Below are 27,624 nucleotides of genomic sequence, written 5' to 3'. Positions count from 1 at the left end.
GGGGGCTGGGTGTTTGTGATGTCCCCAACATTCCTGCACCTCACACACCACACATAACACTATCCTCCACCACAATAACACGCAGTTACCTACACATGGCAGATGCCGCCCACCCTCATCGGAGGGTCTGCCTTACAAGGGCTGCACTCGGCTAGAAATAGCCACACGAAATTAATCAAATATAGTAATTTATGTTCCTCCGACCAAGTACGTCGTGCTCGTTTCTTATCATCTTCTTCAAATCCCCTTGTGTGAACAATTTTCCTTATTACATTTCTAGCCTGCAGATTTGATGATACTAATTCAGTGAGGTCTTACTCTACTTGCTAATATCAGTTTGATCTCGTACATTTGATTTGCAGGAATTTATGTATTCGATAAGTAAGTTTGGTGTTATTCATTTCTTTCCAAATTGCTTAAAAATTCATATATTTAATATACCTTTTGAGTTTTAATATTTTGAAGTGTTCCATGAGAAACGTTTCATATAATTTTCGCTTGAGACCAACCCCAATTTGAAAGACGTTTCACGTTAAAAAAACTATTATCAAGTTTTTAGCACATTTTCTATTCCTAAACTTAACATATTAGAGTACATAATGAACAAAATGCCCAGGACTGACGGAGCAGTAGCGTCACCCCTCAAGTAACGGACAGAGAAATTCTCCTGGGGTCGCCGCCCTTGTCAGCGTCACCTTGCGCTCTTGAAACCGAATACAGCTCCTGCTATGGAAGCCGACGAACTCTGCACAACCTTATCAAACTTCCGAGTCCAGTTAAACAATGCTGGAGCTGTGCTGGCCAGATGCAGCTCTTCAATTAGCATATCCTTGGACCACACCTCGCGACCTACGCGCCATAAAACCCACGCGCCGGCACTTGGTTCCCAAGAAACCGACTACAACTCATCATCCACCTGAGAGAGAAATAACAATGAAGTGGACTTTAAACAGAACTGAATGTGTCACTACAATCCTTCCCCCACATGTTACGTATCTAATATTTATTATTTAACCTGTCCTCATAGACAAAACCACCACCCTGTTTGCCCCTTTGGTTTTAATTTGTCAGTTTGATTTATTTCTGCTTCAATTAGGGATTATGTACATTGCAGGCACATGGTTCCTGTATTATCTGCTTGTGGAACCAACTGCTGTAATTGTAAACTGGTGCCTTAGAACAATTTTGAATTTTAAATTATTTTGGTTGCATTTACGATTTTATATTCAGCATACTGTAACATTTATTGAAACATCTAAATCAATACTAACACAGTATGAGGAAAGAAAAAGACACTGAAATGTTACATATTTGCCTTTGTACATCCGTAGTGGTTAGGTTTAAATAACTCCACTGTTCGTACTTTAAACTACCGTAAATTTCAAGATGTATACTTGTCACAATACTCATCACAACTGACTGAACATATCACCATCCATTATATATCATATGAGAAAACAACTGAACAACGTTAACTGTCGATACTCAAATTCACAGTCGAAATTTTGCAAGATATTCAAAACAGAATTTCCCTTTCTTGGTGTCCACTACATCACTCCCCCACCAGTAACCTAACTATGGTAGTGGAGAAGACAATATAACATACATTAATACCGTACAATGTAGGAAAATGTAGCATTGGAATATAGAAATACATAATACGCTGAATCGTGAAAATATAGAAATCACTGTTTTCAAGTCAATGATGTATAAATTTACAATGTAAAAAATGTGATACTGGAACATAGAAATACATAATACACGGAATGTCTTGAATTGAAAATATGGAAACCACTGTTCTAAGATTAATAATCGATGTACTTTTTGGAAATGCTAGTTTTCTTCCTGATCTGGTTATCCTTGCATTTATGGTGGGATTATGCGACACTGATTTTCCATTTGGTATGTTACCTGTGTGCCTTTGTTCCTTATGTAGTAAATTAGTTAGATACACTAGTTTGAGTCTGTCCATTTATATGTTGACTACTTTCCCTTTAATTTTGAGGACAAATAACTTGCTGTTCATAAACTTAACCAATGTTTGTTTGTTTATTCATTGATGTGCTGAATTAATAATACTTCTTTAAATTGTGGGCTAAACAAAAGATAGTGTTATATTATTTTTATTCTTTGATTGAACTTCACTGATAAAGCGAATGTTCAATGTTCCTGAAACATGTATGAATGAATGAATACTAATATAATAACTTAATAAAGGTACAGCCCAAGCATTTGCGTGGTGTGAAAATGGGGAACCACGGAAAAATATATTCAGGGCTGCCGACGCTTGGGATTCGAACACTCCATCTACCGAATGAAAGCTCACAACCAAGCGCCTCTAGGCTGGGTGTTTGAAATCGTCTTAACCCAATAATTGCAAAAATTTCCTTTTTGTAATTTAAGCTGTTTCGTAAGTTTCTTAAAGCATCTCCAAACAATAAGACCAAGTAATACACTTTGAATAACTATCATCTATAGGTATCTGTCATAAAGTACTTCAACACAACAACCGAAAATCAGTTATGAAAACATTTTCGTGCATTTTTTTCCTAATGGTTTAACGTCGCACCCACATATCCAATGTTTCGGGTGGCGCAAGTATGGGAAAGGGCTATAATTGGGAACACAATGGACCTAGAAAGGTACAGCCTCAGCATTTGCCTGGTATGCAAATGAGAATCCACTGAAAACCATGTTCAGGGTTGCCGACAGCGGGATTTGAACCCACCATCTCCCGAATGTAAGCTCGCAGCTACGCGGCCCTAACTGCGCGGCCAGTCGCTCGGTAGTTGTGAAAACAGAAAATCTATTAATATAATCTATGCATTGTAAGAAAAAATACTATCCTTGAAAAAATTGTAGATTGTCTATTTAATAATATGACGTATAGTGTTTTTGACACAGAGATGAAGAAACCATGAAAAACCTGTGTTCTTTCTAGCAGTAGGAATCCACAACTATCATTTCATGCACAGCTTGAGCAAGTTTCGGAAAACAGCAAGAAGAAATCGGCTTTACCAACCTAAATATTGCTTCCAAATTTATGCAGCAAAAGAATCACCAAATGGGTAACATGGCAGTTAATGCTGTACAACACACCACACTACACGTAATAGTGAAAACATCCCTCCGCATACAGTTTACGTCAGGAAGGACATTCGACTGCAAAACTAGGCTTAATCCATATTATTGCCAACCGCAGACAATTAGGAAAATGCCAGGAAGGAAGAAATAGAGCAGAAGGCGGATAAAATTACAATAATTATTTCACACTTTGGTCAAGATCACAGCTTACCGCTAATTCCACACAAATGTCACAAAGCATGACGACATACATTCTAGGAATAATTCTCATTTACCACAAATGTTAAAAACCACTGTCTCTGACCATTAGTCATTAGATCTGTAAATATGTGTCTTGGCTGTCTGAGTAAGCGCGAATGTCTAAACTCCAGACTCGCGGCTACCGTAGTATTGCAACAGTTTGAATACCAACACGGAAGGTTGTCATTTGACCATAAATCAGCAACATATGTAAGAACTAAAATAATACTTCATAAATGTTTCGGGAAAAAAATGGATGAAGAGATTATAATTAAAACTTAGGGTATATAAATCAATCAATCAATCAATCAATCAATCAATCAATCAATCAATCAATCAATCAATCAATCAATCAATCAATCAATTCGTATTCTCCATCGATTCACGGGCTTGTGATTGTGGCAGTCACAAAGCCCTTTGTGTATACAGCATTTGCTCATCCTGCCAGGCCAAGTGTTCTTCAGTCTGTCTGTTAGGTTATCCGCTCGGAGGATGGTTGTTGTTGTTATTCTTCTTCTTCCCTTACTGTATATGTACCCATAAAACTGGCACTCTGGAGCTCACTCAGGCTCGGCTTGTCTGACTCGGAGAGAGTATGCCCGACGTTCTTGCACCAGATCTAATGACACTTCACTATTCCTTAATAATATTGTTGGCTTTACGTCCTACCAACTACTTTTAGGGTTTTCGGAGACGCCGCGGTGCCGGAATTTAGTCCCACAGGAGTTCTTTTTCGTGCCAGTAAATCTACCGGCACGAGGTTGACGATTTTGAGCATCTTCAAATACCAGCAGACTGAGCCAGGATCGAACCTGCCCAGTTGGGGTCAGAAGGCCAGTGCCTCAACCGTCTGAGCCACTCAGCCCCGCTCACTTTACCTTCTTAAGGCAGCCTCAGCAGTTTGTTTCCATGTTGTTTAGGACGCCCTCTTCCTGTCTTCGGCTTTTCGATGGCAAGAGCTTTCTGTACTAAATGGTGCTCATTTCTTCTGACGTGACCATAGCAGCGGTGCTGTTTTTCCTCCATCTTGTCGCTGATCTCACAACTTTAAAAGATCCTCGCACATGCTCATTGCACATTTTGTCATCCAGAGTGACTCCCGCCGAACATCGCAACATCCGCATCTCTGTGACATGCATTCGCTGATCATGCTTTTTCTGCCTTGCCTAACATACGGAGCTGCACATGAGGGCAGGCCGGACAGTGGTTTTGTACAATTTTACTGGAATTCGCTTATCACACAGAAGACCAGTAAGAGACCGCCATTTCATCCAGCCAACACTCATGCGGTTCTAGACATCTGTATCGATATTACCATCAGTTGTGATGACTGATCCAAGATATTTGAACTTGTCTGTCATCATCTTAGGTTCCCCGCCAAGGAAGGCGGTATAGCGTCGCGATTTTCTTCTAACTGCATAACCTTCAGCAGTCTTTTTTGAGAATCCAACTAGCCTCCGAGCCGTGGGCCATACTTTTCGAAGACGATATTGTTTTGGTTGATGAGTCATGTCAGGAGGTTGAGGCAGTCTTGGAACGATGGGGAGTAATATTAGAAGCAAATGGATTAAGAATAAGTCGCAAGGAGACAGAGTATAAATATGTTCTTCAACTTCGCGCAGCTTGGGCAACACTGATGATGAAGACGACACATACACCCAGCTCCCGTGCCAGCGTAATTAACCAATGATGGTTAAAATTCCCGACCCTGCTGGGAATCAAACCCGGGACCCCTGTGACCCAAGGCCAGCACACTAACCATTTAGCCATGGAGCCGGATTGAGCACCTTCAAATACCACCGGACTGAGCCAGGATCGAAACTGCCAAGTTGGGGTCAGAAGGCGAGCACCTAAACTGTCTTAGCCACTCAGCCCAGTAGTAAAAAAAGGAAACTGTGCAGTAAAATTATCTGTTAATGAAATATCGTTATCTATGTTCTGTGGAAGGAAAGGTTTGTATTTAAATATAGCACTTCCGTCAGCTGTTATCACTGACCCGCGCATATCCGTGAAACGACTCGTGACTTTCATGTTGATCAATGAGGAGGAGGCCATGAAAACAAAACGTGAATGGAGTTTCTTACAGCAATAGTTACAATGAGCACTGTACCGTTAAGTCCTAAACAGACGGACAGACTGAACTGAAAGTATTTTCGACTTTTGTATACCGCTAGGTCCGCCTCTGTTGTGTAGTGGTTAGTGTGATGAGCTGCCACCGCCCGGAGGCTCGGGTTCGATTCCCGACTCTGCCACGAAATTTGAAAAATGGTACGAGGGCTGAAACAGGGTTCACTGGGTTCGATTCCCACCTCAGCCATCCTGGAAGTGGTTTTCCGTGGTTTCCTACTTCTCCTCCAGGCAAATGCCGAGATGGTACCTAACTTAAGGCCACGGCCGCTTCCTTCCCTCTTCCGTGTCTATCCCTTCAAATCTTCCATCCCCCTGCAAGGTCCCTGTTCAGCATAGCAGGTGAGGCCGCCTGGACGAGGTACTGGTCATCCTCCCCAGTTTCATCCCCCGACCCAGAGTCTGAAGCTCCAGGACACTGCCCTTGAGGCGGTAGAGGTGAGATCCCTCGCTGAGTCCGAGGGGAAAACTGACCGGGAGGGTAAACACATCATGAAGAAGAAGAAGTGTACCGCTAGGCCTACCTAATCCGAAATTTGGGGGCGTAACTTTAAGGCCTTCAATGCAGGCGTGCCCGGACCTTTAAGGGGCTCAGCGGTCTCCTCGCGAAATATATATATATATATATATATCCCATAATGTCACTCTCCACAGGAATGATCAGGGCAGTTTTGAAGAATCAGTCGAAATAGTTTGTTTTTATACAATTTGTACGTAGAGGAATTGCCATCTGATTGCATCCAACAGCAGTTTATTGTGATGAGTGTTACACAGCACAGCTGTAAACAAATGCTTGCCCTTGCCGTCTCTCGGTACACCGTGACACACCAGACCTGAAAATGAAAACCTACAACCTGTTTTCCAGTCATTGACCGTGTAAGGGATGGAATGAATGAAGCCCTCATTTTGCGGCAAGGATAGGAATTGTGCCGGCTGACGAGGCCTGTCACACTCCTCTGGGGCAATGATTAATGACTGACAGATGAAACGAATTGATATTGGAGAGTGTTGCTGGAATGAAAGATGACAGGGAAAACCGGAGTACCTGGAGGAAAACCTGTCCCCCCTCCGCTTTGTCCAGCACAAATCTCACATGGAGTCACAGGGATTTGAACCACGGAACCCAGCGGTGAGAGGCCGGCCGGTGCGCTGCCACCTGAGCCACGGAGGCTTATTGCAGAAAAGACCTGCTCCAAATTATTTTAAAATAATTACAACAAAGAAAATTGATGTCAAACTATCATCTTTTACTTAGAAAATTGTACTTTCTTGCTGTGTAGTGCACCTGAGATCGGATTATCCACAAATTTTGCAGAACATTTAACTTTTCTACACACATTTATTTGATAACAATGTGTAACTCCAGCATGAAGTTTGTATAGTAACATTCAATCCAAGATTCGAACGTGCTCTCTTTGCGTGAAGTTAATAATAGGCTTGTCAAGTGTACCGTATGATATTTTTCAAACTATATTTGAAGAGTTTTTGATTTAATCATTTTGTTCGTATATTCTTCTGTGCTGTAATCGAATAAATTATAACCGAGATTTCGGTATCGGTTATAGATTATAGTTCTACAGTTAATAAAAAATGAAACCAATTACAGTTAAGCACGGTCATCAAAGTGGTGCATGGTTGGCAGTGAAGCAGCTTAGTCGTTTAAACCACGGAGGCAGTCAAATAGAACCTATTAAACATAATTTTGTTATAATATTACAATAACGAGTAATCCCTTTGTTCATATAACTTGATAATATATTACATTACTTCTACCTGTTGTAATTAAATTTATATTAAGTTATTCAGGAGTTTTTAAATTTCACTTGAGGGGGGGGCGAGATTATTATTATTATTATTATTATTATTATTATTATTATTATTATTATTATTATTATTGGCAGACGGGCCCGTATTAGATTCGTTACTCCCTGACAAGATTAATAGGAAGTATGAGGCTAAATTTGAAGAGTGCAGACAAATTAATAATACATTTATAAAGATGGCAACGCTACTACAGTAAATAATTAAGCATTCCCTACAGAGACGCCCGTTGGTTGTGCAAATCCATAGGTTTTAATAAGAACAGGTGATAATACGATGGATTTATATGAAAGTATAACTTAAGTCATTTTAAAAATACCGTGCAAGTGGCCCTCCGGTTTGAGTCACGTAGCTATCAGCTTGCATTCGGGAGATAGTGGGTTCGAACCCCACTGTCGGCAGCACTGAAATTGGTCTTTCGTGGTTTCCCATTTTCACACGATACAAATGCTGGGGCTGTACTTTAATTACGGCCACGGTCGCTTCCTTTCTACTCCTAGCTCTTTCCTATCCCATCGTCGCCAGAAGACCTATCTGTGTAATTAAAAACATGTTTGTGGAAAGCGGTTCTTAACAAATGATACATCAATCCGATCAGAACATTTTCTGGTATTTTATGGGATGAAAATTCAAAAATAGTGTTTGTGACAATTCACGTATGCTTCATTGCAACTCAAATTTATACGTTTGTGACAGTTTGCATATCTCAAACTGATCCAACCACACTTTTGTGGCAATTCACCTGGCTCCGAAATATTTATATTATATCGAAACTGGTTTGCTGTTTCTCTCAGCGAGTCGTCCAAGGGTACCGAGCTCCTATCCAGTTTCTAGTTCTATTTATAGCTGTGCCGTCATTGTTTTATGAGTACCAGTTGTCCGGTGGCCCATATCTTCTTAAGGTGACATCAGTCTTCGCTGCCTGCCTGCTTTATTACACGAAGCGACAGGAAATAACATTTCGGAACATGGCCACGTGAGCAAATATTCTGGAATAACATCACAAAACACAGGTTCCTAGAACGAGTGAAATGTTGTTAGCGGTCACATGTTCGGAGATGCTGAGCCGCACCGGATGCGTGCGTGAAGTCAACATGCGGTCAAGAGACATGAACGAAGCGGCTTAATTTAGAAGCGAGCCACTTAATGGGAAGATTAATTGTTTCACAGCTATAAATAATACAGTATTGGAGATTTCGGGAGGTATTTTAATTGGTGACTCGGTTTAACGGCAATAAAACTGAAATATCAAAGCCACTCTTTCTACAGCAAGGCCATTTCTAATAATCTAGGACTGTTGAACAGTTCCATTCATCCACCTTAGCCCTGCAGCAGAAAAGTCTTTTTAGTGTGAACTTGCTCATCAACAGGAAAACTGTAGATTACGGCTAAATATGCAAGTGTTGTTTTACAATTTGTTTACGTCGCACCAACACAGATGGATCTTATGGAGACGATGGGATAGGAAAGGGCAGGAGTGGGAAGGAAGCGGTCGTGGCCTTATTTAAGTTACAGCCCCAGCATTTGACTGGTGTAAAATGGGAAACCACGGAAAACCATCTTCAGGGCTGCCCACAGTGGGGTTCGAACCCACTATCTCCCGGATACAAGCTCATAGCGCGCGCCCCTAACCACACGGCCAACACACCCGGTAAATATGCAAGTTTAATAATGTGATTTTTGGACGTCGGAATTACACACTGTATAAATCACTAATATAAGCATGCAACTACTTATACTACAAAAAGCGGTAAAATATGCATTTAAGTATGCACTTATTTTCATGCTATTAAACACTTGTATGAAATGCAAACGTAGCATTACCGGGCGAGTTGGCCGTGCGGTTAGGGGCGCGCGACTGTGAGCTTGCATCTGGGAGATAGTGGGTTCGAATCCCACTGTCGACAGCCCTGAAGATGGTTTTCCGTGGTTTCCCATTTTCACACCAAGCAAATGCTGGGGCTGTACCTTAATTAAGGCCACGGCCGCTTCCTTCCAACTCCTAGGTCTTTCCTATCCCATTGTCGCCATAAGACCTGTGTCGGTGCGACGAAAAGCCACTAGCAAAGAAAAAACAACGTAACATTCCTTTACTATACTAGACTTAACTAAAGTTGGCGTCTGACAGGTAAGGTTGGAGGGAGGAGCATTGCACGTGCCATTTCACGATGTTGCCACATTCCACCGTTCTTTTCTACATGCTCGCTTCCGGCTCACTTGTTCCCTCCTTCATTCTGACCGCTGCGATCTGCTGTAGACTACCTGGCCAGGTGGTGTCGTCCCATTTGCGATCACTCTTATACAATCAGGTTCTTATCAGTAACAGTGACAGATTTGGCAACTCCCAGCAAGACGAGCTGCCCTGAAGTTTTATCTCCATGGCAACAGCAGTCGCCCCACCCTCGTTTCCATGGCAACCACACAGCCACTCCCTTTATCCCGTCTAGGCAGGCAGTAAACGGACCTCCCTCTAAGAAATGTCACACACCAACTCTTATTATTAGCAGTATAGGCTCACGCGATTCACTTACACCAATACATAAAATCATGCTCACGAGTGAGCAACTGAATGATAAACAAAAAATTACATTAATTACAGCTGAGGTTGTTCCACTAGAACAAATAATCCGTGCATAGAATCTATCAGTATTCACTGTTAAAACAATACGCACACGTCTCCTAGATAAGACACAGTGTGTTAATTAAGAAAGCCGTGTAAAAAGACACAAACGTGAAGAAACATAGTTAAATAAACATTCTCCTTTAATTTTACTCTGCACACCCTACTTTTCCTGTCCATAATTTGCTTTGTGGTACACCACGGCTTTCTGCAAGTTTTCTTCAAGGTGTCGTGTGGTCAGCACGACGAATCCTCTCGGCCGTTATTCTTGGCTTTCTAGATGGGGGTAAATTGTGGCGTTTGTCTGTTAAAATGAGCTTCAATGCAGAGAATGATCTCCCTACATCTACGGATGTGACAGGACAGTACTTGAATTCGGGAGCGAGTGTAGGTATTAAACATTCTGGTAGATCCACATTATCCGTACCAGCCAAACATTTGTTTATAGCTAGCATGATATCGTAGCCCGAATTTCGTTTAAGGACATGCCCGAGGTTTGCTGGGATACCTTCCAGTTCACGTTTCACGTTCTCCATAACGTTGAACGAATCACCAGGACACAACCCACGTGTTTGTAGCTTCTTGACTGATTCTGGTATGATATGAGAATGTGGCTTGATAAGTGCCAGTTCTCTTGAAACCATTTCATTGCCGAAATACTTCACGGCATTAATTCCTTTACATTTTCTTGAAGACTGCTTGTAAAACATGATTAAATATGCATTATAAAAGTCGAAAACATGCACAGTAAATCCGAAATTTGAAATGTATGCACAAATCTCTAATATATCCAAATGTGCATATACTGTATATGTACTATTATACTAATTCGTGCAATTTTACCTTCCTTGTCGGTCTAGGAGGTCTACATATCGGCAAACAGAATATGCATTTGCATACAAATTCTATGTCTAGTGATTATATTTATCTGAGACAAGTTCATCCCTAGTCTCGGCCTACTCTTTGTAGCAGTTCTGTCATCTATTTGCAATATTTGATTGGTAATAATAATAATAATAATAATAATAGTAATAATAATGCACATAGCCCGCCTGGTAGCCATGATTGTTAAGGTGTCAAGTCTCTACGGTCTGACACCGTGGCTAACCGGTTCGAGTCTTGTTGATCGAAAAGAGTCACTATCAGGATATTGGTCGGCAGGTTAAGAGAGGTGGTGGTTTACAGATTTTAATCGCTAGATTGCGTGCCAAAAGCCTGGCTTTAATTCAATTCAATTTAATTCAATTCAATTCAATTTCAAACCTCCCCGCAGTGTTCATGTGGAGTGAGGGCAAATTGTGATTCGTCCTTCGGATGGAGAAGTTAAGCCTTGAGGAGTCCCCGTGGTGCTATAGACAGGAGTAGGCTATGTGTCGGCACCGGGTTTCACTCTTCCCCTTCCTGTATATCACGTAGTTAATTTCATCCCATTAACTCCTCTGATGAGGTTGACGTTAAGAAAGGCATCTGGCCGTAAAAACTCGCTACGAAATCATCTCACTTCATACTCGTCCTCGTAGAGAAACGGGACAAGTGTTGGACAACAATAATGTACGTAAGCCTTTAGTTCCATTTCTTGATGTGGGGTCGGGGATTGTTTTTACGGCCGGTAAACCTCAGTTGATGAGTTAAGGAAGATTAAATGAATTGTGTGTAATGAAATTGGGCAAGGGGATGGAAGCAATCGGCCGTGGTCAATGAATAGGAACTATCCCGGCATTTACTTGGGAGAGATAATGGGAAACCACAGGAAAGCATTCTCAGGTCAGCGGACAGTGAGGTTCGAACCCACTCGTCTTCCGAATGCAGAGTTTGGCTTCATATCCGTAGCGCATTAATAATAATAATAATAATAATAATATTATTATTATTATTATTATTATTATTATTATTATTATATCAACAACACATAATAAGGGTTTATTTTCAAATAACTTTTTTTTTTAACGAGGGAAGTATTCGTACTCGAACGCTCCAACGTGCATGAAATTTGGTAGAAAAGCTCAAAAATATGTTGCTGAAAATATCTGTAGGAGTTTCTTTCCGCGTTAAGTTACACATTTGTTCAAACGAGTGACTTCAAGTAATTGCGAATAGTAACGTTACACTATGACGTTTCGTCATCTGAAATATGTTTAAAAAGGGATTACTATTTCTCATCTTTTCCTTGCCAACTAGTTAGTGAGCCTGTGTATTTTTGTAAATAATGAAGTAGATGACGATGAGAATGATTTCCGGTTTCAGGCCTTACCGTACTGCCATCCTAGGAAAATCCTATGTTCTCCTCAGCACAGCCTGTTCTGATACTGTTACAGCTGATGGACGAAGGGTCATCAACATTTTCTGGCGTGTTGTTTGCGCATTATTAGTGACTGATTTTAAGAGGCAGTTACCTTCTGAATGACGTCATACTGCGTGGGCGGGCGACCGTCTCCTTGGGTCTGCCCTACTTACCAACCGCAATGAGGCTACGTGACCGCGAGTCAAGGTGTCGTGTCAGGGACAAAACATCTGGAGCCACAAAAGGCAGCCGAAAGTCTCAGGGCCTGTTTCCATGATATACAACAGTTTTCCAATTCCCCTTTTAAAGCAGTGCTACGATTTCATTTTAAATTTACTCGAATAGCATCAAGCTGTTACTGCTTTCTGAAGGGAAAGGGCGTTCCGACTAATGCGATTGACCTAAGACCAGGTAAGACAAGGAAAGAAAAAAGTGAAAAATATGTTTTCCCGAAAAATAGCTTATTAAATAATTGCATTTTTAAAATAAAAATGCACGTAATTTATCACGAGAATTGAGTTGGAACAATTTCATTTGACTTTTAAAAATATATCTACATTCAAGCAAAATATTGTAAATGTTGACATGCCATGCTTCAAAAGTAAATATTTTTGGAGTAGTTCCACTTAAAACGCTGTGGTTTGCAGCTATCGCTATAGAATTCTATAGTCCTTAAGTTGGCTACGCTGAATAGTCAACGTCGTGACCTTCGGTCCACAGAGCTCCGGCTTCGATTCCCGGCCGGGTCAAGGATTTTAACCACGTCTAGTTAATTCCTCTAGCTCGGGGGTTCGATACTTGATGTTGCCTTTACAAGCTCCTTAATATATACACATTACACTACCAACCACCACGGAAATAAGCAATCGTGAATATACATGCCTTCACATTAGGGTTGTTGTCAGGAAGGGCATTCGGACATAAAAATGAGCTTAATCCACATAAATGCCGACTCCACATCATTGGGAAAAAGGCCAATACGACGACGACGACGGCGGAGAAGCAGAAGAATAAGAAGAAGAAGACGGACAAAGGTAAATGGCTACCGGCTGGTGGTTTGTAGTTATGTACTGAAGGTATATTTTATCAGTGTTCTGCCAGTTACGACAAATTCCAACTTAAGCATGATTTTCTGAAAACTGAAATTTTCCAGTGTATATATATGGGAAACCTTGAAATACAGGCTTCAGAAACTTCTATAGCAGTGAAAAAGGAAAGAAATACCCCACTTCTACAGCAGTTGAATAATACTTCAGTAAATAAACTACAGTGGAACCTCGATATATCGAATCACCTCGGGAGCTAAATTTTATTTCGAGTTATTGGAATTTCGAAATATAGAGAATACCGTTCTTAGGCATGTTTAGCACATAACTGAATCATATGTAGGGCTGGGATGTTTAGGAAAAGTCATATTTCTTCTTTGTCTCTATTTTCTTGCCTGATTGGATGTTGGTGCAATTCAGGTGATTATCGTCACAATTAAGTGATTTTTATTTGTCATATAAATGCATATTTTGGCTCGTTTTGTCATAAGGTCATATTTTGACCTATTTTCGTAAAAACGTCATATTTCTGTCATATTTCTGTCATATTTCGGCGGTCTGACGACAGCTGTACTTGTGTAAAATCATCTTCAACTTATCGAATGCGAACTAGTGTTCACAAAACTGTTTCTCGGTATCGCATCTGCAGTTAATACAAGTGGAATACCGTTTGTATAGAATGAAGGCCACAGACTTCACTGCACTTTTTGACATGATTTAAATATGCACCAATAACCTTGTGACATAGAAAGGAGCTTCTCTTCTTACAAGAATGTGTTAAGTGATAATGGGAGGTTTTTCGCGCCTGATGATTTGAAGATGAATCTTCTCATACACTTCAATTCCACCCGCGGAGAAGAATGAAAAAGGTACGTCAATTTGCACTATAGGCCCTGCCGCCCTACCATAATGTATTGAAAGACATTTACTTAATCCTTTTCGTGCTGCTCAATTTAAACTTTAACGCATTTAATAATATTAATGAAATCTGGGCTTGAACGTTCCAAAATATTAAAAAAAAAAAGATTGATTTCTAGTTTTCTCGTACTTCAAACCACCACTACAGGGTGAAAACATGTTTTGACTTTTAAAATGTTGTGTGATCTGATAATCTTAGTACCGGTACTTTATAGCTATGTATTCACAAATGATCGATAAGTGAATCAAGGACAATAGACTGTGAATAACTGCTGAACATGTATATTCAGAAAATTAGTCGAACATGAAAGTAAGAATAAAGAATTAAGTTAACAAATATGTATCAGACGAATTGCCCTTTCGATTTATAATTTATTTAAAAAGATCCATATTTAGATTAGTTATTTACCGGTCATATTTTGTAATTTTTACGTCATATTTCTCCAGTTTTGAGGTCATATTTAATCACTTTTGAGGTCATATTTGCTTGCTTATTGAGCTATTTTTAGGTCTTAAACATCCGAGCCCTAATCATATTATCTACGGGCTCACACTCAATACATTATTTTTTAACAGTATTTAACATATACAAAATCTATTTTACGGCATCACTTTAATTATAACCCTTATTATTATAAATATTTAGAAGACAGAGTACAGTACGAACAGTAGTGAAACAAGAAACATACCTCGGTTAACACCTTTGGAAAAAATCTGTTAGTCCCTTCTGTTTGTAACTGTTAACCTTTTCTCCCTTCACGTTGAAACTTCTCGTCAATACCTCGCAGCCGAGATTCGTTAAATGGAACTTGTCATCCGCGACTTCAGGAGTTGCTTTCGCACTTGACCGATAATTAATTCACACCCGAGAAACAGCGAGGCTTCGCCGATTTTCCGATCACTAGAAGTTTTAGTTTTCCGGTTCCCGTCATATTAGCTCCTAGCATCACTGCAAACCTTTCTTTACTTGTTAACTGTTTCTCACAAACCACAAATGCCGTACTGCACAATTAATGTTGCACAAAATTCGAGTTAGAGTATTTTTTTGCTTCAAGGGAGGAAATGTTTGCTTCGAGAAATCGAGAAATTCGTGTAACCGAACTTCGATTAATAGAGAAATAAATAGGCTACACGTGAAGAATAGGACACACGGCTGGGAAATTTCAAGTTACTTCTAAATACTGAAAATTCGAGTAATGAGGTTCGAGATATCGATATTCGACTGTATTTCATAGGTGAATACAATCTAAATATATCTACATAAACTATTCCGATTAATGAGCACTATCCGTTACAGAAATAACCGACACACAAAATTTCGAACCCGCTAACTTGAGCTTAGAAGGCCAGCGTTCTGCCGGATCTATATATATCTCTCCTCATGTGTATAATCCTCTGTAACTCCGTATTTTCTTCCATTCTCTTTCTCTGCGCGAGTTATTATCCATGTTTCACATCTATAAAATCCTGCACTCCACACAGACGTCTTCAGAAACGTTTTTTTTTCTAATAATATGCGTATCTATGTTTAGGGTGAACAAATTTATTTTTGTTAAAAGAACCTTCTTGGTATGCTGAACAAACAAAACGATTATTTCTGTTTCTGCATAAAATTTAGAGTGAGTGAAGTAGTTATTTTCCCGACTGAAATGCAAACATTCAGCTACTACTTTCGTACCATTCAGCACGTGTGATGCGCACTTAAACAGTGGAATTCCGTTTATACAAGCTAAATGTTTACGTCTTGTAACGGTGGTCCTTGAAATGCAGTCTTGATCTTATTTTTAGATATTATTCACAAGCAAGTGAATTTATGGTTTTCAGTACACAGATTTTGAAGATTAAGGACAAGAGGCGCCTGTGTTACGGGGCATGCCCCAGTTCTGAGAAATACAATGCTGTCGAATGCAAGAATGCCGGGTAGCAAGCCAAGTCTGAGATATGCCAGTAGGATACTAACGGGCCATTCACTATCTTCACATAGTGTTGGCCATGCACCACATGTAGTTGGAAGACGAATCTTTTTTAACCTGATAAAAAAGGTGTTGGCAAACTGATATGTAATAGCAACTTCTGGCTCAGTGAGGAAAGCAACGGGAAACTACCTCACTCCTCATTTCCCTAGTACGCCTCTTCAGTGATGCCTAGGCCATCTATGACAGCTGATGGCGGAGCTGTTGAGGATCCAACCAGCCTTCGGGCTGAGGACTAAACATACATACATACATACATACATACATACATACATACATACATACATACATACATACAACAAAGGTGTAAAATTGGGGGGGGGGGGAATGCAAAGATTTTCAGTAATATGTTAGGGAAGGAGAGGCCACGTCGTGAAATGCCTCTTGTCGGATTCAATAGAGGTTATCTTTAACATGATATTCAAATCTACTGAAATTCTTTATCTTAGGTGTCATAGTATAAATTTTGTATTTCTATATAAGATATATTAAAAGAAGAGGGAACATAATTCTACTCAGAGGAACCATTACTATAACAATGGCGTGTGGCCCCCTAGAAGAGGCCTAGTGCAGGTCTCTTGAATTGACGCCGTACAGGCGACCTGCGTGTCTATAAGGATGGAGCCCTACCTATGATGAATACGGCATACACACCCAGCCCCAGAGCTATCGGAATTAACCAATGAAGCTTAAATTCCCCGACCCGGCCGGGAATTGAACCCGGGACCCCCTGGACCAAAGGCCAGCAAGCATCTAGCCGTGGGGCCGGACAACCATTACTATTATAACACAATGCCTCAACATCGAACGTTTAGAAGGAATATTTCAGAGAATTAAACCATTCTATCTTTGATTAGATAAACGTAAGCCAACTTAGTTCTTACTGAGAATTTTCTGTTCCTCTTTGATTCAACAATATTTTCCCAAGTTGAACATCTGTAGAGGAAACAATGAGAACCAGTTGGTCTGGATATGATCAGTTCTGACTAATATTCACTTCTTTCCAAGTTCGCGATACAGCGTAGTTCATAATAAACTCGCAAGGTTTTGTTATCGTGCAGTAAACTGATCGGAATGAAGGCAATTTCAGGAGTTAAAAGGGTCCTGTCTGATGAGATTCAGATTTTCTGCATACACAGGTATAATAACAATATCATCGACAAATCTGAGAGTTCAGATTTCCTCCCCTTGATATGTGACTCACTTTCTAAAGTTCTGTTCGATTTTCTTTACCACCTATTCTATACGAACATTGAAAAGCCCTGCCTCACTCCTTTCTGGATAGTTGTTTCTTTTCATATCTCTCGATTATTATCACTACAATTTGATTTTTGTACAGATTATATACAATCCTTCTTTCTTCCATATTCTGTCCAGGTCACCTTCAGAATCTCAAATAGTTTGATCCATTCAACGCTATCAAAAGTCTTTTGCAGATGTACAAATGTCATGTACGTTGATTTTCCCTTCTCAGTTAGATTCTCTAAGATAAAACATAGATTCAGAACAGCTTCGCATGTGCATCCATGTCTTCGAAAGCCAAACTGATTTTTACCCAACTCGGCTTCAACATGTCTCTCCATTTCTGTAAATAATACAAGTTGAAATTTTGCAAGCGTGTGAAAGGAAACGAATGGTGAGGTAGTTTTCTCGCTTGTCAGCAGCTGATTTCTTAGGAACATATATGGCAATATTGTTTTTAAAATATGATAGTTCTTCTCTCAAATACACACTGATTGAAATAGTTTCGTTTGTACCAGTTTCTACCATGGTAGTCAGTAATTCGGAAGATATATCATCAAGTCCAGGCACCTTGTTCCTATTTTGCTCTCTTCTCTATCAAATTCTGACCTCAGTATTGAACCTCTCATTTCATCAGCCTTTTTTCCAGTATCTTAATATTTTATCTACGCCCTTTCCTTGATATAATATCTGAATATCGTCCTGCCATCTTTCTGACTAGTCTTCCTTCCTTAGAAGTGATTTTTTAAATATCTGAGCTCTTAATATTCATGTTTCATTCAGTTTTCCTTTCTTCACACGTTTAACATCCTTATTAAACTTCTCTTTCAGTCATTCCTCCTTACCTGTATACCCTTCTCGTGCTTCCGTCTTTCATCAATCAGTTCTAGAATATCTCATGAGTTATCCACTGATTCCTACTTGATTTTGCCGTCCTTCCTCTCTTTTCATCAGTAACCCTACTGATGTAATTTCTCAGGATTGTCCAGTCTGCATCTATTGAAAATGTAAATCCATAACCTTTTTCCAGTCATTCAACCGGGTTAGGTAAGGAATGAATGAAGTCCCATCTAGCGGCGAGGATAAGAATTGTGCCGGCTGCCGAAGCCAGTCGCACTACTCTGGGGCAATGATTAATGACTGACAGATGAAATGAAATGATACTGGACAGTGTTGCTGGAATGAAATATGACAGGGAAAACCGGAGTGCGCGGAGAAAAACCTGTCCCACCTCCGCTTTGCCCAGCACAAATCTCAGATGGAGTGACCGCGATTTGAACCAAGGAACCCAGCGGAGAGAAGCCGGCGCGAGTCTTCATCTGTTATCGCTATCAAATTGAAAGAACGTATTGGATTTCCTAAGATTGTGGAGATACAGTCATTTAAGGAAGTGTAATCGAAATACAACTTGAAGCCCCTGAAATCACGGAAATTGACCTTCATTTGAAAACTATCCAAATTAGGTACTTGTGATAAATAAAATGAGTGTTCTGGAGTCACGGAAACATAAAATATCCATGACATGAACATACGAGCCCTATCTCTAATGCAGTGTAACACAGATGGCTTTCCTTGGAAATCTCAGGCGAAGTAGACAAAAGCTAGAGTTACGTTCACCGGGCGAGTTGGCCGTACGCGTAGAGGCGCGCGGCTGTGAGCTTGCATCCGGGAGATAGTAGGTTCGAATCCCACTATCGGCAGCCCTGAAGATGGTTTTCCGTGGTTTCACATTTTCACACCAGGCTGTACCTTAATTAAGGCCACGGCCGCTTCCTTCCAACTCCTAGGCTTTTCCTATCCCATCGTCGCCATAAGACCTATCTGTGTCAGTGCGACGTAAAGCCCCTAGCAAAAAAAAAAGAGTTACGTTCTTTTGAATGAAGCTGACGACGTCAACAGTAAATTCGAGACAGCGCGCTGCTTCAGGATATATTTCCATTTCCATTTCCACAGGCTCTTTAGTAATGATTTTGTGCCCAGACATTTTCCCAGAAACAGTAAAGGTACTCTGGCCGTCAGCGTACGTTGGCAAAAAATATAGTGATATTCTTTTGGGGGTATGTCATGTGAAACAGGTGCTGCCAACGGCTGAATTGGAAATCGAATAAACGGACTGAAAATCCTTCCAAAAAGCAGTCAAGTGCCATTCAGACTACTACTATAGAAATCTTCAAATGGAAATGTGTAGCTCTCGAAGTGTAATATGGAAAAATGGGAGAGAGTGAGTGTGAGAGAGAGAGAGAGAGAGAGAGAGAGGGATTCTGCATTACCACGTCAGCTCTATAGGTAAAAACCAAAATGCGTATGGTATTGAATTACAGGTACCTTCAATAAAATAAATTGTAGGAATTTCTTTATCATATTCACCTGCTGTGAACTCAGGCCTGTATCTTGTGATGAAGTGCAAGTATTCCTTGTCATTGTATGCGTTTCTTACTATCTCGTCAAAAATTCAGTCACGGCAAAATTTTCCAACCTGTCCGTAACATACGCAAATGGAGAGGATGGAATAAATGACATCCTTTTCCATTAACAAATTTATCGCGTTTCTACGTCAGACATGTCTGCTAAATATGGGTAATCTTTCATGAATATAAAATTGTAATTCTCAGGCCATTTTCCGTTGTGGGCAGTATTCGACTAGTGAAGATTCCGTTGAAGAGAGGTCGTATTTTATTTGTAACAAGCAAAGACGTCCACTGGCAAACAATGTGAGAAGGAAACTGAATATGATGGAAATATACATAATGCATATTTGTCGTGCTGAAAAAGCATCAACTTATACATTTTGAAGAACGGTTCTTCCTTAGAAACTTATACTACTTTTAAAATGTCCAAACGGGCCCAATCTTTTGCAAAATAAATTTACAGCTTCAAACATAGGAGAAGAACAGGCAGATAAGCGAAATATTTATCAATATTTAAAAACTAGTGTATACATTTTCAGGTTGGATAATAGTTTCGCAATTTTTCCAGCCTGTAAATAAGCTCTCAAAATATCTTGCCCTCATACCATTATTACAAATAACTTTTACTCTGGAACACTTGTGTAATAATGTAAATAAATGAGAGGGTTTCAAATCTACAAAAGTAGACTACAGAAACTAATTTTAACATACAAGTAATCATCAGTCAACAAAATAGCCTATAATAGGCTTATCAAGCTCATGCTTCAAATCCAAATTGCGTGCCTGAAGAGAAGTATAAAAAAGTATGCAACTAAGTTTACTTATTTCCACTAACATTAATTTACCAGAATTCCTTCACAAGGCAACAGCTACTCTTTAATGAACTGAACCTGTGCTTCAGTACGTAAGACACTTGGAGACAAAACTGGAAGATACATGTTGGGAGAACGGACAGAACGAGGATGCCAAAGCAAACACTAGTATGTGCCCCCGGGGGAGAGATTATTGAACGACCTCCAAACAAAGTCAAGGCAATCGTTGTCAGTTCTAAATACTGTACAATATAAACATATCGTTGTTGCACCTAGAAAAACTGCTATGTGATCATATTTCAGTTTAGAACTCTGACCAGAAAGGTTCTGTCGTCTAAAGGTTCAGTATTGCATGAACTATAACAACGAATTTTCGTCCTAAGGTATACGTGTGCTGCGGGACAGTATTTCTCCCCTCAGCATTATCACATAGCGGTATTTCGAAGCGCAGCGACGATATATTCATCAATTTATCTATTTATTAGGTTACATGTTCGTTTCTTCTTCTAAGCTATGAATCTCCCATGCTCCCCCTCCCCTCTCCCAGATGGGAACCACTGATATAAGGGAAACTGAAAAATCGGCTGGCATTGAAATGATTAAGCATAATAATAATAATAATAATAATAATAATAATAATAATAATAATAATAATAATAATAATAATAATAATAATAATAATAATAATAATAATTCTTACGGCTGGATGCCGTTCCCGATTCTAAGCCAATATAGAGGTGAGGTGTTCACTGTTGCTTGTTTCTGTGATGGTTGGTAATGTGGCGTGTTGTATATAAACGAAGAGACGTGTATTAAAACGAACATGAACACAAATTCCACTTTCTAGAGGAATTAACCTTGCTCAATTAAAATCCCAGTGTCGGCCGGGACTCGAATCTGGCACCCTCCAAACCGAAGGCCACTATGCTGATAATTCAAACAAGGAGCCGGACGAAGTTGATCAACTATTTAGTCCTTAAACTGAGGTGCATGAAGGAATCACGCTGCTACAGCCCTGATAGTCCCTGGCCTACCAAACGACTGCCGTTCATCTCAAAGACATGCCGATTACGAGGTGATCCGTGGTCAACGCGACAATCTTCTCGGCCGTTATTCCTAGTTTTCTAGACTGGAGCTGCTATATCACCGTTAGATAGCTCCTCGATTGTTCTTGCGTAGGCTCGGTGAACTTCGAACCAGCCCCTCCAGGTAAGATGCAGCCTCAATAATAATAATAATAATAATAATAATAATAATAATAATAATAATAATAATAATAATAATAATAATAATAATAATAATAATTGCTTTACGTGCCGCTAACTACTTTTACGGTTTTCGGAGACGCTGAGGTGCCGGAATTTCGTCCCGCAGGAGTTCTATTATTATTATTATTATTATTATTATTATTATTATTATTATTATTATTATTACTATTATTAATAATAATAATCTTTCTTTCTTTCCTTCTTAATCCGTTTACCCTCCAGAGTTAGTTTTTCTCTCGGACTCCGCGAGGGATCCGACCTCTACCGCCTCAAGGGCAGTGTCCTGGAGGGTGAGACTTTGGGTCGGCGGATATCATTGAGGAGGAGGATTAGAACCTCGCCGAGGCGGCCTCACCTGCTATGTTGAACAGGAGACTTGTGAGCGGATGGGAAGATTGGAAGGCACAGACAAGGAAGAGGGATGGAAGGGGCCGTGACCTTAAGTTAGGTACCATCCCGGCATTCGCCAGGAGGAGAAGTGGGAAACCACTGAAAACCACTTCCAGAATAGCTGAGGAGGGAATCGAAACCCCCTCTACTCATTTGACCTTCCGAGGCTGAGTGGACCGCGTTCCAGCCCTCGTACCACTTTTCAAATTTTGTGGCAGACCCGGGAATCAAACCCGGGCCTGGGGGGGGGGGTAGCAGCTAATCACACTAACCACTACACCACAGAGGCGGAATAAATGATGATGATAATAATAATAATTATCATATGAAGAAACGACTCTAGTAATAGATGTATACTGGGCCAACGGATGTTTGGATGTACTCCCGCTCAGGATGGATGCTGTTTAACTGGGATCAGAATATTTCACGAATAAAAAAAAGTTCTACTGCTCTGTTTGACACAGTTTAGCGCCCAATTTAGGCCAGTAGGTCAATATAAACAAGTAAAATGGGATATCACTCTCACAGCTACCAGCATACATACAGGCCACACTCCAGGCGAGATGGATGTGCGGGTGGTGGCAGTGATGTCCAGACGTAGCTTGTCAATAACAGCTGTCGTACACTCCCTCAACGACCGCGTTTAGAGTGCCTTTTTCTTTCAGCAAGAGGATATATTGCCCACAGCAATCATAACTGCCGGCGAGGGGCGGCACGGATATTTCTGTCCTTCGACCTGAATTTAGTTTATCGGATCACTTGTTATTACACTAGCGAGTCACAGCCCAGAATTAGGTCTCTTGGAGACTAGCCCAAACGTGACGAAGCGTGTTCGCTGTCTCAACATTGCGAACAGGAAGCGCGACTAAAGTGAGGTTACCAGGTTCCCGAAATTGCTGTAACAGAGCGTCTTAAGTTACCGACCGTCAACGGGCAAGTACAACTAACACAAATTTCATGATTATCTTCTGGTACCGTCTCCTCACAGAACGTTCGCGATCATTATGTGTTTCCTCTATCAAAGTTACAGTATCTTGGATGTCGAAAATTTGTTGAGGTTTCGCGTCCGGGATAATCTTCTCCGTCCACACCCTCGCTCCCCTCCTGCAGGGTGGGCAAAATAAATCTGTCCGGGAAAATATTTACAATTGGATTGACTCTTGTTAATGAACATCACAGAAGATGCTGGAAATGGCCCCTCATCTGAAGAAAAGAAATCCAAAAGTCTTGACTCCACTCTACTCAGCAACCACCGGCAGAACGCGAAGGTTCGTCTGGACGCTTTAACGCATGTACAACAGTAAATTTATAAGGATATACAGATGCAGGTCCTTTCTGATAATGTTTCGACACGACGATCTTTTAAATTGCCATTTGAACACATAAACGGCGTTGAGATTTTGTTCGACTTCCTTCCAGGTTTTCCTTCACTCGAGCAATGGTTATTGGTGTTATGGTTCTTATTCGTTACGGAGCCCGTTTCACGCCATTTTGCATTGCAGACTTTACTGTTGGTTTTGCCGAAACACTTCCCGCAGACAGTTCCGCACAGGTTTCCCTAAATCGTGCTTCACATAACACTCGAAAATGAACACGCGCTGTTTTATCGTGACCACCATTTTGTGCTGCATTCAACTGGTCACTAAACACGTCTGCTCTTCTCACTCACTCGTAATGATACAGCGACGTACTCGGAAGATGCGCACATGCAGACATGTGGCAGCAACCAATTGGTGCATCGAAATCACGTTTTCCAGTATTTCTTGTGATGGGCAATTCTTTTCATTAATAAGGGTCAGTTCCACGTCAGTATTTTCCGGCCCACTTTTATTTTCCCCATCCGGTATCTTGCCTTCTATGATCAGTTGTTCCAGGCTGTATTTGTCATTTCTAAAGATGTGACAGAAATGGGGTGCTTCCCTACGATTTGCGACTTTACATGAATTTTCAGCACGACGAAGCACCTTCCCATTGGCGGCCTGGTGTATTCATGGGAACTTGAACCTTCTGCGATAGATCCACATTTCAAAGGCCAGCAGTTGGTTCACTGACGAAGCCTTTAGTGTCCGTCCTGGACACCATAAGGCAGCACCGGTAACACACAACAACAAGGTCTGTCTAAACCAGGGATGGCAAACCTTCACCTACTAGCGTGTCAATTAAGGTATATTAATTTTAAATGTCTAGTGTGCTATCAGTTATTTTCCTTTAACATCATCATGAAACCCCTCATATGACTTCATTTAATTATTAGATTCCATTACATATAAATCCATTCGACTGAATGTTTAATGATTTTATTTTGCAAACATCGCTGAAAATTACAGTTTAAAAACATGCACATTTTAAGAATAAGGTATTTTTTTTCTCTAACCTAATAACATTCGTTAAAAATAATGATACATACTTCTTTATTAAAGCGTGATGTTAAAATATGCTTTGTTGCTAAATTAAAAACATTAAATATATTAGTGTGTTGTCTGACGGGCCACAGAAGTCGTGTTCGTCTGTCACCTAGTGGCACGCGTGTCATAGGTTAGCCATCCCTGGTCTAGACAGACCTTGACAACACTTCACGACACACTGATGAATTTCGAATCAGAGGTCACTGTTCCACACAAGATGGTTTAATTTCATAAACACACTCCTTGCGATGGCGATTCTGGTTTGATTTCCACATCCAAATTTGTTGTACCTATGATTAAATAGAGGCGTTACGAACACAAAGGGTGAACTCAACAAAGAGACTTACGTACTCTTAAAAAAACGTATACTGCCGGGCTGAGTAGTTTGGACGGTAGAGCGCTGGCTTTCTGAGCCCAACTTGACAGGTTCGATCCTGGCTCAGTCCGGCTGTATTTGAATGTTCTCAAATACGTCAGCCTCGTGGCGGTAGATTTACTGGCTCATTAAGGAACTCCTGAGGAACATAATTCCGGCACCTCGGCGTCTCTGAAAATCATAAAAGTAGTTAGTGAGACGTAAAATCAATAAATTATCATCATAAAACGTACTACTGAAGTTAGATGAATCTTCGTAGCGAGTTTTTACGACCGGATGCCCTTTCTGGCGTCAACCTCGTCAGAGGAGTTAATGATATGTGATAATAAGAAGGAAGAGGGTGAAACCCGACACCGGAATATAGCCTGCTCAAGGCTTAACGTCGCCATCCAAGGGACGATTCACCATCAACAGCGTCATATGCACTCACTCCATATAAAAACTGCGGAAAGGTTTTGAAATTGAATCCAGGCTTTTGGCACGCAATCTAGGGATTAGAAATTGTATACCACAACCTCTCCTGCCCTGCCGGGCAACTTTCTGAAGGTGACATTTTTTTCGACCAACGGCACTCGAACATGTCAGGCCATATACAGTACTAGTGAACCCGTGCGCTGCTCCACAGCAGGTCAGATAACTCATCTTGATACGCCTGTCGTAGTCATATTGTTTTTCCTGACCATTTCAACAATTATTTTATGAACATTTAATACCGATAATATAGTTTATGGACTTTCCAAAAATAAAAAATAAAATGTGTTTATTTTTAATGAAGATTCCAAATACCAATTTTAACGTCTGTAACATCTTCAGTTGTAGGATCCCGCCCGTATGTGTGTCTTACCCTACAGTTTTCTTTCCCAAACAGTAAGTCATAATATGTTTACCATACCGATTGGGAAGGAACTTTGACTTAAACAGCATTCAGAGTGTCACAGTTCATCTCAGCTACCACAAAGACTATGAATTCGTCACTAATATCGCCATTTTCGAATTGTTAAGTTTCATCCCCTTCCTTTAGGGGTGCTAGGGGTTTCTTGCCCCTACAGTAATTTTTCCAGATAAAAGCAGAAATAAGTTCTAAGGAACACATCATAATCTTCACATACTGTTGGGTAGGCAACCCGCTGATCGGACTTGTCTTGCGGTTTGCTTATCTTCCCCTATTTTATTTTTCTCCCCTTAGTGCCGAACTACCTATCAGATTTCGTTCAAACCACTTCATAATCCCTCTCAGATGTAATAAGAACAAACTGTGAAAATTTCAGCGAAATAGGTCCAGTAGTTTTTGAGTCTATTAGCTTGAAACATACCAACGTCCAATTATATATATATATATATATATATAGATAGATATCTGTAGCCAGCCCACGGTCTATGGGTAGCAAGCCTACGTCTTACCGGAACGCTTTGGCAGTACCGGCGATTATAGGGGGAGTGCAAGGGAGGGGGGTGACCGTCAATCCCCCTCCCCCGACTTTGTGGAGAAAACATTACATTTTTATTCCCTTTTAGCTGGATGAAACTAGGAATTACAGGAATTATTAAAAAAACCAATTTGTACAAGCCTTGTTATCTTATCAGCTACATTTTCCTTTATTTCCTTCAATTATTAACAAAATTATTAGCGGGAATACGCACAAAATGTCGTTCGTTGCGGCTAACCAATTTGAATAGCGCTACGGCAAGTAGTGGAGACTTTCGATGTGCTGTGAGGAACGGCATATTTTTGCCAAGATCATGGACACTGAGGTATGATTGATCCGCTTGCCACGCGCATTCGTCAGTCTGGCAGTCTCTTTGGTTTCTGCTAGTTTGTTAGTGTGCAGTGTGGGTTCCGTGGTTTAAATCCCAGTCACTCATGAGAGATTTGTGTTGGGCAAAACTGATGTGGAACAGGTTTTTCCCCGGGTACCCCGAATTTCCCTGTCATTTTTAATTCCAGCAATACGCTCCATCACCATTTCATCTGTTAGTCATTAATTATTACCCCAGAGTAGTGCGACAGGCTTCGGCAGCCGGCACAATTCCTATCCTCGCCGCTGGATGAGGGCTTCATTCATTTCATTCCTGACCCAGTCGAATGACTGGAAAATGGCTATGGATTTTTTTCACATGCGTATTATTGTTATTTTGGTGAAAGTGTTATTGTATAGTATTGAATTAAAATCTCAAAAAAAGAAGAAACTATTATTATCGCACTGAAGTTTGTATACCACAGCCTAGCTAAGGCAAGCGAAGACAACGGACGTGTTGTGCGGAGTGTGCCGAGTGAGTGGAGTACGAGTGAGGAGCGGGCAGGTTGAACCAAGTGTTACAAGTAAGATGATCAGCGTTGAACAATATAGGGCCATTATAGGTAGATGGCAGGGAAGTAAGAAGAATGCAGCAGCCAAAATTAAGGAAGGTAGATTAGGGATGAGATTGAAAGGCGAGATGCTGATGGTGGCAGCGGTGGTAACTGTCCTGCTGGTTATTGGGGGTGTGGAAGTAAATCCAGGCCCGCAGGGCAGTGACAACATGAACTGAGAGGACGTAGAAGTAATAAGGAAAGTGGTTAAGGAGGTAGTAGAGGAACTCTGTCCGATTGAGCAGTTAAAACGGATGATACAA

The 27,624-nt window shown here is 40.6% G+C and overlaps 1 protein-coding gene across 2 annotated transcripts in view; it reads right to left on the bottom strand.

The window, feature by feature from the left end:
- The window catches only part of LOC136878900 (uncharacterized), a 288,522-nt gene that overhangs the window by 171,509 nt on the left and 89,389 nt on the right, over positions 1-27,624 (bottom strand). The window lies entirely within an intron of this gene.

The sequence above is a fragment of the Anabrus simplex genome, chromosome 8 (genome assembly GCF_040414725.1).
Source record: "Anabrus simplex isolate iqAnaSimp1 chromosome 8, ASM4041472v1, whole genome shotgun sequence".
In the NCBI taxonomy this organism is placed as follows: domain Eukaryota; kingdom Metazoa; phylum Arthropoda; class Insecta; order Orthoptera; family Tettigoniidae; genus Anabrus; species Anabrus simplex.
Note: the sequence above shows the minus strand (reverse complement) of the source record. Positions and strands in the feature narration are given on the sequence as shown.